At 41.8% G+C, this 14,929-nt stretch overlaps 1 pseudogene; it reads right to left on the bottom strand.

Annotated features, from left to right (window-relative positions):
* Window positions 1–518: 518 nt before the first annotated feature.
* On the bottom strand, window positions 519–10,896 carry LOC142775203 (uncharacterized; annotated as a pseudogene).
* Between the last annotated feature and the right edge of the window lie 4,033 nt (window positions 10,897–14,929).

Here is a 14,929-nt window from a genome sequence, read left to right as displayed (position 1 = left end):
CCTTGAAAAAGACGGGGCTCCCGTCAAAACGTCGGCAGAATAAACAGTTGTTATGTGAAAGCGCATTCACTTTCATATATATATATATATATATATATATATATATATATATATATATATATATATATATATATATATAATACCTCCTAATTTGTATAGCTCCTCCTAATATATACCTCCTAATTTTGCATCAATTTTCCGGCAAAAAAGTGCCACAATTGTGCAAGTAAATATGGTATTGTATGAAACTCAATGTAGTCATGTATGAGTATAGTTGTTGGCAGAAAACATATGTTTACAAGAATGTTGTGTAAAAACAAAACTGAACATAGATACTAACCTTCTAAATTGCTGACATAAAATGCCTCCTCTGCTCTCCACTTATGTTATTTCGAACTGCCATCGACCACCTCCATTCACCTTGTGCAACATGAAAAAAGCAAAGCTGCTGCTTTCCTTGCGACCAAACTGCTTTCAAGGCTCCCTTTTCTGCTGCCGAGTTATCAGTCATGAAGGCTTCAGGACACTGCAAGTAAGCAAGAAATCGTTTAGAACAGCTGACTAAGTAATTGCAATAGGCTCTCACACGAGGCCATCATTTGGTGAAAATCGCCCAAGAAATTTTGTGAATGTTTTCCAACACATTTTCTTTTTTCATGAGTACTCTTTGGGCTAGGTGGCGAAACATAATTTTAAAATGAAGAGCGGGCTATTCGAGACAGGACAATCCTATCCTGTTGACTTCATTTGCATCATCCTAATTTACTCCCTTTATTTGTTTAAATTTTGTGTGCTGTTGTGTGGTATTTATTTCTGGTGGCTGAGTGGGCCCGTAATGCAAAATACACACAAGTAAAACTTTGTCAAATATGTAATGAAGGAAAGATTATGCTGTATATTCTAGTGACATTGAAACACAACACAGCATAATGTAGAGACTTACTTCGAATCACTGTTTAAGTTCCGAAAAGTAAGTGTGCAATACTTGATAAAAATACGTATTAACCAAATATGAAAACATATCATAGAAGCTTATAGCAAAAGCACAATGCTTTTAAATTATCTTTATACTAGAGGTCTTAAGTAGAGACCGTATTTCAGGCTAATTCCTTTTTTGTTCCCTGTGTTCCTATCGCACCACTTCTGATATATGAGCATGCATAAGACGTTGATAAATGCTTTTATACTGCCTGTTTGCACTGGACCACTAAACCCGACACCACAGCTTCAGTCCTGCAATTTTTAGGGGTCACGCTTGTTAACAACAGCCTAGAGGGTCTTATGCCGCACCCGGAAAGCCTTCATTGACAAGGTGTATAAGTGCCAATTTTCGGCATTTGTGACTGACTACCGATAAGTGGCTATCAATGCTTATATTCACAATTGGCACCTATATAATAACTATTTAACCCCAAATTTCACTTTAGAGTGCATTTTAAGACTGTTATTCAGGTCCAGGCAACATTGACTGTTTCGAACTCCATGGTGTTTAAGCTAATCTTCTAGGTAAACCAGGTTATGGAAAACTGCCACTAGCAGGGGTGAAATGGGATGTGCTGGCTACCTCAAACAAGTGCGCTGACATGGTGCGACATTTTTTTTATTTACTGTCCTAGATAAAGATTGGGATGTCCTGGTATGGATTTACGACATGGGGGAGTAAAAAATGTTTTGCCTGCCTATTTCCAACACATAAAAATTGTTTTTTCTGTTTATCTTTAGCACATAAAACACTCTTTTGCAGTGCGTAAAGATCTGGTGTCTAGTCGTAAACTACTAAGGTACACATGGTTGCTGTTCTTTTACACCAAAGCCTGCACGATTTTGAACGCTGACAAGAATCCAAACTTGGGAGTTTTTATCTGCTAAGCAACTTACACTGAGCCCTCCAAAGCAGATTAGGAAGCTGTCCTTCAGAAGCGTAAAGGCCGTGCAATGGCCTTGGGCTGACTGCGAATTATGAATTAATACCGCGATGGGTACGGCAGACGCATTCGTGGCTGCTAGAAGAACAATCACGGTGCTTCGTAATGTGTCACACGATGATGTCGAATCAATAAAAATAATTTATTTTGCTACATTTAATTGCTGTGCCCGTCTCATGATCGGTGTTGCAACCGAAACCACCCAATACTGGCCATCCTCTGAGTGGCCCAGTTTCACATCAAGCCCTGCAACGAGTAAAGAAATGCAAAAATGTTTTAGCGGCGAAGCTCCTTAGGGCGTGGGCTGTGCGTCCCCTGTAGCCTGTATGTAGCCACCTCTAGTTTAGTTCTTGCAGTGTTCACTAGATGGCGGTACCGTCCCCTGTATGTAACCACCTCTAGTTTAGTTCTTGCAGTGTTCACTAGATGGCGGTACCGTCTCCTGTATGTAGCCACCTCTCGTTCAGTTCTTGTAGTGTTTACTAGATGGTGGTACTTGTAGCTGATGATGAAAAGATGCAACAAGTTATAAACTAGAAAGCGGTACTTGTAGTTGATGAAAGACGCGAGATCTTATAAAATAGGAATAATGTCACATATGGCGCGTGTCATTGGTTGAAGGCAATCGTTCGATTTAGTGCGGCGACGTACGCTAGGGGGAGCGATGTAATAAAATCGAGTGGGCAAAATGTACAGAGGATTCATGGTTTACCAGGTTTACCTCCGGAGCTTCGCCCACTCATCATCATTCACTTCGTGGATATGGCGGATTTTTTTTTGAAAGGGTTCAAACTTGAAGAAAAAGAAACAACACTGCAACATATTCTCTACATAGAAGTAAACACATGGATTAGAGCAGAGATCTGTGTGTCGACAAAAACTGAACCCAAGGCTATATGTCATCATATTTATGTGCACAAGAACAGAGTAGTGATTTCAGTTTGTTAGTGCTGAACAAAACAAGGCCATAAATCAAACTTTATGTGACGTAAACTTATAGATCCAAAGTACTAAACTTATCATGTGTAAACATGAAACGACAGCCCACATTAGTGACAGTTGACAAATGTATTGCCTGTGAGCACCAGCTATTATGTTCGGTAACTCTAACTGAAATATTTCAATTTCAATTTTTAATTTTCGAAATTTGTTTTTATTGTTTTCTTGTACAAGACACAAGAAACAAAAGGATGTTGGGGCTAAAGGCATATAGCCTGACAGAGGACCCAACACCCTTGTACACAGGTCGTACATCAAAAAATAAAAATAAAAAAGACAGCTTTCGCGTCATCAGTCCTTCTTGAACAAAAGAAGCAACAGAGCAAAGAATAGCTGACAAAAAATATCATGTTACATTGAATCTGACTGATTATACAAATCTTGTAACATACTTACTACATAACATACTTAAATAACAATCACTCAGGAAGGAATCAGACTAGAACATTAGAGACATGTGATACATACCATTATATTTTATAGTTAATAAAATACATACAGTACAAGATTTCCATCACCCGACTACTACCATTTCTAACATCAGTATTTTTTAGGATCCATCAAAAATTATGTTTTCCTGCATTAGCACTTCTTTCACTTGTACCTTAAATGCTTTTTCTGTACAATCAAAATTAACCTTATGTTCTAATTTGTTTAATATGCAAGTTGTTTGAGGGGTAAAAGTTTGTTTACCATAATTTGTTCTTGTTCGTTGTGGACGGCGTAAGATTTGGCGGTAGGATAAGTCTGTTGTCTAGCTCCTTCGTTGGCTCTTACAGTTTTTTGCTGTATATGATTTGCAATATTTTCATATAATAGACTTGATCGGCACAAAGCATATGATATCTTTTAAATAAAGGTGCTGTCCTCAAGTTTGCGTAATTTCCTTGGTGTTTGCAGTATATGCGGAGAACCCCTTTTTTTTGTAAAAGTACAAGTTTCTTGTAGTTAGTTTTCGTAGTTGTTCCCCACACCAGAGCTCCATAGCACAGCATAGAATAAAAAAGGCAATTGTATAGCTGTTGTTTCAGCCATAGGGGAATCAGTTTAGAAATTTTGTACATAACGCCAATGCTTTTTGATAAGTCTACACATAGTTGGCTAATATGCGCGTTCCAGCTTAACTCTCCATTAAACATCACTCCAAGACACTTCTGGTATGTCTCTTTCTGCAGTTTCATTCCTGCATAAGTAATGGTTATTTCCTTATCGATGGGAGTATTGCGTGACCTGAATATAATGTATTTTGTTTTTTCAGTGTTTAATTGAATTTATTTCGATTCATCCAGCAAGCTAGTGATACAAGCTAGTGATTCACACTGTATTCTAATTCATTCAGGTCCCATGATTTAAAAAATAGATTGGTGTCGTCGGCGTACATTATTAGTTCTGGGGAATCAGGTATATTAACTATATCATTTACAAAAATTATGAATAATAACGGACCTAGCTTAAAGCCCTGAGGGACGCCTCGTTCAAGCGTTAGATAACTAGACGAAACATCCTGCATACGTACGAACTGTTGACGATTATTTAAATAGCTTATCAGCAACCGACTTGCAACACCCCTAATTCCGTACTTCTCTAACTTCTGTAACAAAATTTTGTGATCTATAGAATCAAATGCCTTCTTTAGATCTAAAAATAGACCAAGCGTATAGTTTCTGTCTTCAATATTAGTTTTTATTTTATCTTTGATATACAAGAGTGCTTGTTAAGTGGATTTATTCTTTTGGAAGCCATACTGACTCATTGTAATTACCTTGCGTGCGTTAAAAAATGTAACTAATCGAACGTAAATTATATCTTCAAAACTTTTGAAAATATGTAATAAGCTGCCAATTGTGAGGCATAAATTTGTGTGATATAACTTTTGTGCGAAGCTGAGGAAATTTTGTGACTGTTTTTTAAGCTTGCAGCATCCTTACTATTAATGTTCTAAAAAGTATATAAAAAGGAACCAGGCATGCACAACACGTGTAGCTCAGTCACAGTAAAAGCTGGAAGAGCAGCCTTTCTAGAACCCGTTGTAACCTCTCTTGGTGTAACTACCAGTGAACTTACAGGGGACTTACTACACCATAAATCATTATATTTTTTTTCAATTAGGGAAGCACCCGCTGCGCAGTTATTCAATATATTACAAAGAAGTGAGGTACCCACTACATATCTTTGAAGCTTTATGTCTATTTGTTTGTGCTATGGCAAATGATACTGAAGAATTACCGATGAGCACGTTGTGATAGTTGAGAAAACTTGTGCAGTTCACATAGCGTGACCCATGATTGTTATTCTACTCTTCCACCTTGCTATTTCACTCCTGTAAACGCACTTCACTGCTGAACAGGACGCCTCTATATGGTCATTTTACAAAAAAATTTTAGTCTAGCACTGGTGCTCTATAGTAAAATACCAGCCGGCCACATCCTCTCTTAGGTCGAAAGCATCCAATTTGAACAGCAAGGTACTATTGCTGCAGTCACAGCAGGCAAGTCACTAAGTATCTGTGGACGTAACCTGTGGATGATGCAATCGCACTGTTTATGGTGTGCCGCAGCTTCGTAGTGTCATCGAAATGGTTACCACAGTGGCTTATACAAGAGCTGTATCAGGGAATCGCATGCTGTGAATTGCTAGCGATGACTCCTAAAACAATTGTTTTTAAGGCTGTGGGGTGTAAGCATGGCCAACCACCAAGTGTAAAAAAAACAAGGACAACGAGATGCAGTGGTCAAATGACTAAATGGATCAGTCTTGTGAGTAACCGTCTGCAAAAGTATCAGATTCCGCCTTTTGATAAGATACAAATGTGGTTACAGAATCGTGAGCAACCATCTGCAAAAGTATCAGATTTCGTCTTTTGCTGAGATACAATTATTGTTACATAATACTGACTTTTTCTCCAGATACCATGCCTAGTACTGCTAAACCCCTTTATAAGTGGCATTCTCCGGGCAGCAATTCTTGTTTCTTATAAGCAGATTACCACGTATGCATTTTTTCTGTCAATCCGTATTTTGCTTTAGGCACACTGGTGTCTCTTATGCCCATTTGTCTCTTATATGAGTGTCTCTTATAAAGGGTTTCAACTATAGTACCTTTTATCTACTAAAACACTCTCTTATTCTTGCATAAAGGAGGTAATCATATGACGTCATATGCAAGGAGTCCTAGCACGGAAGTCGCCATATTTGTGCTTTCGCGCATAAACATTGTCATTCCACAACCAAAGTTCTCGGCAGTGTGTAATTTGCTGATATTTCCATAGGAAAATGGGTTAGTGATGTGCACCGCCACCAAATAACATGCTGTCATAACCCAGAACGCTGACAGACCATGGCTATGGCAGCGCCTGCTCTGGCGCTGCCTGGCAGGAAGAGCTCATTGAATACCTCTTATCAAAACTAGGTAGTTGAGAATGCTGTCTGCAGAGTAATGTTGCAGAATGATGGTCCTCACTCTAACGTTGCCTGCACAACAATTACAGATACTAATGACTTACGGGTGAAAAGAAGGCCATTCGCTCTATGCGTTTTAGACCTGTGCATGTTGCCTCAATGCTTCCAAAGAAAAATTGGGGAGAAAGAAGTAATATTCGCATGAAGAGGTACAGCAACTGGTACATGACTGAAGCACAGTCAATGGAAAGAATTCTTTTTACATTGGTATACAAGCAAGCATCGGAAAAAGGGTTGAGTGAGGGAGAACACAGGAAGACATATTTTTTGAAGACTTGAATTTCCTGATTAAATAATTAGTTATGAAAATATTGATTTATATGACCTTTGTATTTATTTTCATGAAAAAGTGCGTGTTACATTGGGCTGCAGGGGCGCCAGATCCACTTATTTGACGACAGCTTTTATGGTATAATTTTAAAAAGTTGTATACGATGCGAGATAGAATCTCATCCACACCATGTGAATGCTGTAATTAAGCACTGCAGGGTGCAGCTGTAGCGTGCTGTGACCATTGAGCTGTTGTTGACCCCAATGTTCGGTGACAAGCCATTAATAGCCCACATATAGTTCCAAATGCTAACTGTAGAACATTGATGAGTAATAGTCAGAGGAGCACCGCCTGCAGCTTTGTAACCTGAGATGCAGTTAGCCCAAGCGATGGATGGAAAAAATTGTGTGGTACTCAGTTGTTTTGTAAAAATGAAGCTCTGGGATGTCGTACTCATTTCCTGTTTTGCCACAAATTTATTATCCAGTGTTCTTAACACTTTAAAATTTAGTAACTTAAGCTGGAAATGAATATTGTGGAGCAAAATAAACAGTCAGAACTTGTTTCACTTTGTTCAGCTATTCGTCACTTGAAGTTTCATAAACAGGCAAGCATTTTTACTAAGTGACACCTAGTATGCAATTAGTATAGAGGCATGTTGTAGTATTCAAACCGTCTTCGCTGTGGGACTGAATATTTTTTTTTCATAAAGAGATCTTTGTGCTCCGATATTGCGTGCTTCTCATGTTTGTTACAAGCAAAATTATGGCATGTCATCCGGCAACAGCTACTCATTGTTACAGCGCCCTGGTGATGACATTATTACCCTTTGCGAAAGAAAGTAGCTCATTTCGCCATTACTCGATGCTGAACATTTTTGCTTGCATTGGGCGTCATCTAGAGCTTGTGAGTAGTGGCAATAATGGTGCTTCTTCTACTATATGCAACTGCGTCATGTATCACTTTTCATTCTAGGAACCTGTGTGGATTCCCTTTGAAACATTGGCCACAATATTACATGAATGTCTCATGTTAATATTGTAAATTTTACTGAACTGTTATTATATTGGATGTATTATCTTTTGTGACTGAAAATGCTATGTCTGGTACCTCTGCAGCTCTCTTAGTGCTTTAGAAGTGTCCAAAATCTGTGAATCAAGTGCTGCACTGACACAACATTCTAGAAAATGGGTTTCAAGATCTGTTGTAATTGGAAGTCTTCCAAAACATTCATGCAAATTAGGGCTTAGGATTTTAGTAGCCTTTAGTAATGCAATTCTATAATAATAATAACAATTATATTAATAATAATAATAATAATAATAATAATAATAATAATAATAATAATAATAATAATAATAATAATAATAATAATAATAATAATAATAATAATAATCATTTATAATGATTTATGTCTCGAAACCACGATATGATCTTGACGCTATATATGGAGACAACCGTAATTTTGCCCACCTGGCGTTCTTAAGTGCACACCTAAATCTAAGCAGACAGGTCTCTAGCATCTTGGCTCCATTGAAATGCAACGCCCCAGCCAGGATTCAATTCTGTGACCTTTGGGTTGGCAGTCAAGCACCATAACCACTAGACAGCTGCAGCAGGTATGGAACCTATGGGACAAGTGCAGTGCTGTAATAGTCAACTCACCATGTTTAGCATAGAGTCGCATCTTCTCGGCGATCTTTAAGAGGGGGTCTACATCCTTTCCAAAGTTTTCTCTCCAGAGCCTGTGCCAGTAGTGTATGGCAGGAGGCAATGGGTTCACTGCAGAGTTGGCAACAAGGGCATACCCATCTTCTTGCACAAACAGTTTGCTCTCGTGAAGCCTGATGGCTTCAGCTGGTGATATGCCGTTGTAAAAATATGCCAAAAAGCTCTCTCTGGTCTGCATCGTTGGAGTAAGACGAGAAAGTGCGTCTGCTGCTACAGTGCTGTGGCTGTGGTTTTTGTGATGAAAGAGCTTTATCACAGCTGACGGTGGCTTTTCTCCACGTAGGAAGGCATCATTACGCTTTGTATTTCTGTTGACCTTCTTTATTTTTAGGTCAATGTTTGCTGGGCAGTGTGCTGCAGCCTCCCCAGATGATTCTTCACGCTTTGCCTCTTTGCAGCGCCATACTTTGTGGAACACCATCCTGCAAAGCTGTATATATTTAGAATTTCAGTGACATTAGCAGCAACAAAAGGGGTCTGTTTTGCTTTAAAATGCCATTTGATCAAAGGAAGAATACACCAGTTACTTGAGCGCTTACTAGGTACCTGCACAAATCTCCTTGCAATGTGTTTAACCCTTTTAGACGCTTTGTTTACAATTGTGTACATTACTTGTTTTTGCTAGTTGTGTGAACTAGGGGCTAAAAAAGTGCAAGATAAAATGAGGTTTAGATGAATTAATCAACCTCCTCCCTAATAAACTTGTATTTAACTTCAGTTTTCACCCTACTAATGCATATTATCACTTTTCCGGAAGCACTACCATAGTCGACGATTCGTTCAATGCAGCGCTTCGCTGGAGCCACTTTTAAATATCTTTTTCCTTCTCTCAATATCACTAAATGAGAAACCAATGTCCAGTATATTTCTAGTCTGAGATTTCATTCCATGTATGCAAGAATCAAATATAAATGTCTTTAGAATAAGTAGATGTTTCATTAAAGATCAATTTCAATTAACTGCTATGAAATGCCTAAATCAATCTATTATAAAATTATTGTTGTTGCAATAGAATATAGAAAGCCTTGAAATTTTGTTGTGACAATTTGACGCATTTACAGGCAGTTTTTCACGGGTGGCATATGAAAGGATTAACTCAACAAACCTGCCAAAAACGCACTCTTTAAATTCACTTTATGCATGACCGACGCACATTTCAGACATTTTCAGCTTGTAGGTTAGATTTTGACGACAGTTCAAGTGGTGAGGAAACATGATAATAAAGTTCCAGTCACTCAACAAGTTTAGGCGAAAACAAATGAGAGATGTTTTGGGACTAGTACAGGTTCCTAGTAGTAATCAAGGGGCTCTTACAGATCTTAGGGTGTCTCTCGTGTGTTTTCATTTACACTTGTTCAGTGACTGCAATGTCATCATTAGAATAAATAAATCACGGAAAATGCTAATCCTGCTGCAAAGCTACTAGCTATCGTGGACACATCTTAGAGGCTTGCCACAACACTTGAAATTTGAACAAGAGATCACAGTTGTAAAGCATTTTAATTTATCGTGACCATCAGCTCTTACTTGTGCAAGCTGGAACTTTATGGTAAACATTTGATGCTCTTACAATTCCAAGAAAAGGAGATTTAATCAATTAGTTTTCTGGCACAGTAATTGGTGAGTGAGACAATTTTACGAAATATTTTGCTAATGAATTACTTTTGTATTAGCCAAACCGGGGGGAGTCGAGAGACACTCTTATAAATGCTTCCTAGAATCGGCACAATGTTAAAAGTTGGTATTGGGGATCTAAGCTAGTCACTGCAGTTTCTACTGTGCCTGTAGTTCATCTTGGGGGGGGGGGGGGTCATACAACTTTTTCTCAACTATTTCACAGTCCCAGGGTATATTCTTTCATGTGGCTCCTCTATTATTATAGAAGATACGTTTTGCCTCGGGGATGTAATTGCGAAAACACGGCCATGTTGTACCACGTTTGTTTGAGTTTTCGTTCTTTTTTGTAGTGTTTCTGAGAAAAAGAAAAATGCACTCTATTCTGCCCCCCTATGCAAGGACACTTGTAAGCGCATTAAGTTTTGGGTTGAAGGCATCTCCGGTGAATCACCTGAAGGGAATCCAGTTTGCGGCTAGGAGGTGGGAATACATGTTTCGTTATTTCTATATAATTGAGAAATGTCCCTGAATGAGCGGAGTCTAGCCCTCTCGTACCGATCATCTGCACGTTGTCTGCAACCATTCAGATGGCGCATCATTAGACATTATCCCCAAAACATGAAGTTTAATCACCAGAGACGACGTTGTAAGTTATTTTGATGTTATAACATCAATTTTGCATTACCTTTCACCACTTCGCTGTTGGCTTGACGAAGTCTACAACCCGTGACGTATTCGTCTTCAAGCCGTAGTCTTCTACCCAGCTGCGGGCGTGACGTTCATCGGTGATGTTTTCTCGAAGCACGTCGACGTCAGGCGATGAGCTCTCATTTTCTTTGACGCATTCGATCGCGCTGTGCGCCGATGTCTCACATGCGCTGCTTTCACTGGCCATAGCCGTACAACACACTGCGATCACGGCGATTGCGTCTTGGAACGCGCGGTCACAAAAGCATTTCCGCACCGCTAAATTAAAAAAAAGAGGGGGGGAGGCGAGCAGTTTAACACAAAGGCGATCGCGTCTAGCGACAAGGCGAGGGCTCAGGACACTGGCGGCAACAGGTATACTTAAAAGCCAAGCGTGTTCACTGTAAAAAAAAATCGCACAGTAGGACACAACGGCAGATCACTTCTTCCTGAAGGGCTAAGGGCGCAAAAAGGCGCAGGCGTCAACACAAATGTTCACGCAATTAAAAAAATGGCAGTGGCTTAGCTCCGCTATGCCAAGATATACGTAGCGTTAGCAAAGGTTCAGCTGATTATTCTTATCTTTCCTGATATCATGCTTACAGCTGTTCCAATGACACCCACACTGTATATGTATTATGTGGCACATGTATATCTATTTTGCCAGGCAAGTACTTCGGGATCCGATTAGTTAAGCTTCTCCGCTCTACTGCACCGTTGAGCAGCATTTGCACTGTCCTTCTCCATGGCTATTCCACAGTAGCAAACGCCAGTCAGAGGCGCTATCAAGCGGCTCCAGCGCAGTGTCAGATGGCGACTGCACAGGGAAGGCGCGCGCGTCGGCGTTCCAAATGTCTACCAAGGCTATGACGGCACTCCTCTGGAAAGCGCACACCGGCGGCGGTGAGTCGCGCGCAGCCGCGGCCGAGTGCGAGGGAGGTGGCGGATCCGATGCGTGACACCACTGATCGTCTGCGCAGCGCATCGAATAGCGCGCACACCGGCGGCGAGCCGCGTAGGCCGGCGGCGGCGGAGTATCATTGCGCATGTGCAGACCAGTGCCACGCGAAATTGGCTCAGCGAGGCCAGTGTAGCTAACGCTACAAAAAAATTCACGCGCACGAAAAATTCACACTAGACCACAAAGTAGTCCGACGCCACGCCAACCGCCTCTTCCTCAGTCAACGCGAGAGCAGTCCACGGTGCACAGGCGGAGACAAAAATTCCATGGGGGCGCGAGTGCATTCAACAAAACAGCGCAAGCCTTTTCTTCCCATCTTGTACTAAAAGGAACGGCCATGAGAGATTCCTTCAGGGCGCACTCCGAAAACGAGAGTATTTCGTCATGAGGCGCGGCGGCCGTTGCTAGGCGCACGTCGCGGCGGCGTCCCTGCGAGAGTGTGACCAATAGCGCGCCGCTGCGGTTGCCATGCGTTGAGCCTACTGCATAATACAAATGCGCGACCCGTCTCCTTCCGATGCCGGCGCGAGCGCCTTTGCCTTCGCTCGAGCAACCAGGCCTTGGTCCCGGTGTCTCCGTGAATCATCTTTACCACGGAGACGTACTAGTGGCACCCTGTGTAATACTTTTACGCCAGAGGCGTGGATAAGCCCATTTGCTTTCCCTCCGTGCCTTTGCAACGGGCTGTACTGCGTTTGGTGATGCCAAAGACAATAAAGCGTTGCGACCTTGAGCAGTACCGTGTTATCGCCCCGGCGACGGTTAACGCGTTCCCCGTGGCTCGCTAAGACCGGACCCACGCTAGTGGCCGTACTCCTTCGGGATACGTGTCACTACAGCTCTGATAGCGGCGAAGAAGCGTCGGCCGTCGATTATCCTTCTGTGGCAAGGCACGTCGGTATTCATAGATGCTGCATCCAGGGTTCTCGCGTTGTCGCTGGTGATTGCGAAAGCTCTCGAAAAAGAACCACGAAAAAGCAACCTGAACATTTGCGTCCTACGCGTGATCTTAACACAATAGTCTCGGACACTTGTTAAGCTCAGGAATATTTAGGCGCGGACTAACAAGGTTAAGACTACACGTGTTGCTAAAGCCCACGAGTAGATTATTTAGCGCAGGTGATTGACGAGACACAAGATATACACACACAAAGAAGCGCTATACAGGGCTTTGTTGTGTTTGTGTCTTTCCTGTGCCACATTGATCAGTTGCGCTGTACAATCGAGAGGCGGGCTAACAGCTCTCACAGGTGAAACTCGAATATATGAAACAAAAGCAAGAAAGGGGCGTGGTAATTTGTGAACTCAGCCACGCCACCCGTGAATAATTTTCTTGACGTTGTAGCGAATAGAAAGCAAAATATGGGCTCTAACCTTTTGAAACCAAGGGAGAGGGTCGGATAAGCTTTGCAGAGAGGAGGGGCAGGGTAAAAACATGACTTGGGTGGTGTCTGTGAGAGAGAGAAACCCAAAATCACAGCATTTGCCCTCCACGGTAAGAGATGGCAATAACAGAGAGGTTAACCACAGAGGTGACATTTTGTTGGCCACGCTGTACGTCCGATGAATTTTTATACAGCGTAATTGCTGTAAAGTATAAAGTTACCACAATATAGTCCCATCTTCTCGTCCTGCCAAAGGCGTAAAAATATTTGAAAAATGCATGCCCGAAATTTGTTGGTCTATATGAGTTTGAGTCGTTGGGCAGCACTGTGCCTCCTAGATCAACAGCTGCCGCATTCGCAAAAGCAGTTGGCAGCCATACCTTTAGGGGCGAAGCTCCTTTTAGTCTAACCTTGTCCTGCTTCAGGCGTAACCGGTAATATCAGACTGATAGGCAGACGAACGAACGGATTCCCTGGCGGACCCACGGATGCCCTGATGGACGCACGGACAGAAGGACGAACGCACGAATGCACGGACGAACGCACGGACGAACAAACAGACAGACGGACGGATGGGCACTTCTCCCCACTCATCATCGTTAACTCCATGGATTTGCTTATTTTATTACTTTCGTTTTGCTCTTAAAGGATAACTGCAGCCATTTTACAGTATGATCCGATTTTTATAAAACTACAAACATGTACTCTTATCAGGAGCGTGGTGATATGCGCCAAACTATACAACCGTAAGTGATGTAATGTTTTTGAAAACAAATTTTAAAAACCGGTAGCCAATTCAAGAATCGCATTTGTAAACGCGGGCAACCATATGTATGTAACGTAAGAGCCTGCTCTTTTTGAAAAGCCCGCGTCCCCAGCCCACAGATGCACCGCGCGCTTTCTTCTGGCAGGCGACGACGAGGCGAGCACATTTCAGTTTTGTCAGCTGCACAGCGTGTTAGTGATAATTGACATGGGGTCTCGTACTAATATTCAATGTATGTGGGGCAAGTCAGCTGCGTCAAGCAATGGCGGGCCGAAAACAATGAACGATGCTTTCACTCTCAGATGGATAGTAGCTGAAATCATCGCTGATGTTAGAAACTCGCACAGTTAGATTCCGCACCGAATAACATCGCCAACTTGCTTTACGCGCGTCAGCAGAGGCACGTGAACTGTTTACACCATGGGCTTAGAGGTGTGCAGCGGATTTCGTGATGCCATTCGATACCCACCATGGAGGGCTGAGCAGCTCCATGTTTGTTTGTTTTCTTTATTGATTCTTCATAGCCTAATTAAAATTATTGACAAGTGTCACGGCGAAATGAACAACCTTAGCTGTTGAACGACGGCCAATACTATTTTAAAACCACATTAGCTCACTATGGTCGAAAATGCATCGGAATTCCTCTTTAACGCGACGTTGATACAGACATTTCAATCTTTCCCGTTAATTCGTTCAGCTAACTTCGCAGCTTTTTCTTATAACATGCTGCAATGGCCTCCGCTGGCCCGTTATGCTTTTGCTTTTGATCTTCATCCCCGTCGAGAATGAGAACGCTGAGTACGAGAAAAAATGTGGAGAACCTTACATGCGCACTAGCTTCCAAGCAATATGCAAAAATTAGATATAATATGTAACGAAGGAAACAAAGAAAAGCCGCCTGTGTCTTCCCACGTGGCGAACTCGAGTAAATGCATCGCAGAGGGGGGTGGAGGCTTTCGTTTGAGTGCTGCGTGATTGGGTAGGATCTGAGAATGCCTAGTTGTCATTCCGTGTTTATCATTCTAATTTATTGAATGAAGGAGAAGCGTTGCCTTCAACGAGTGGTGGGATGCTGATGTGCTACCTACGGCGTGGCCAGTGAAAGGTTGTGCAGCTCGCGCAGTCGGTA

The sequence above is a fragment of the Rhipicephalus microplus genome, chromosome X (assembly GCF_043290135.1).
Source record: "Rhipicephalus microplus isolate Deutch F79 chromosome X, USDA_Rmic, whole genome shotgun sequence".
In the NCBI taxonomy this organism is placed as follows: Eukaryota; Metazoa; Arthropoda; class Arachnida; order Ixodida; family Ixodidae; genus Rhipicephalus; species Rhipicephalus microplus.
Note: the sequence above shows the minus strand (reverse complement) of the source record. Positions and strands in the feature narration are given on the sequence as shown.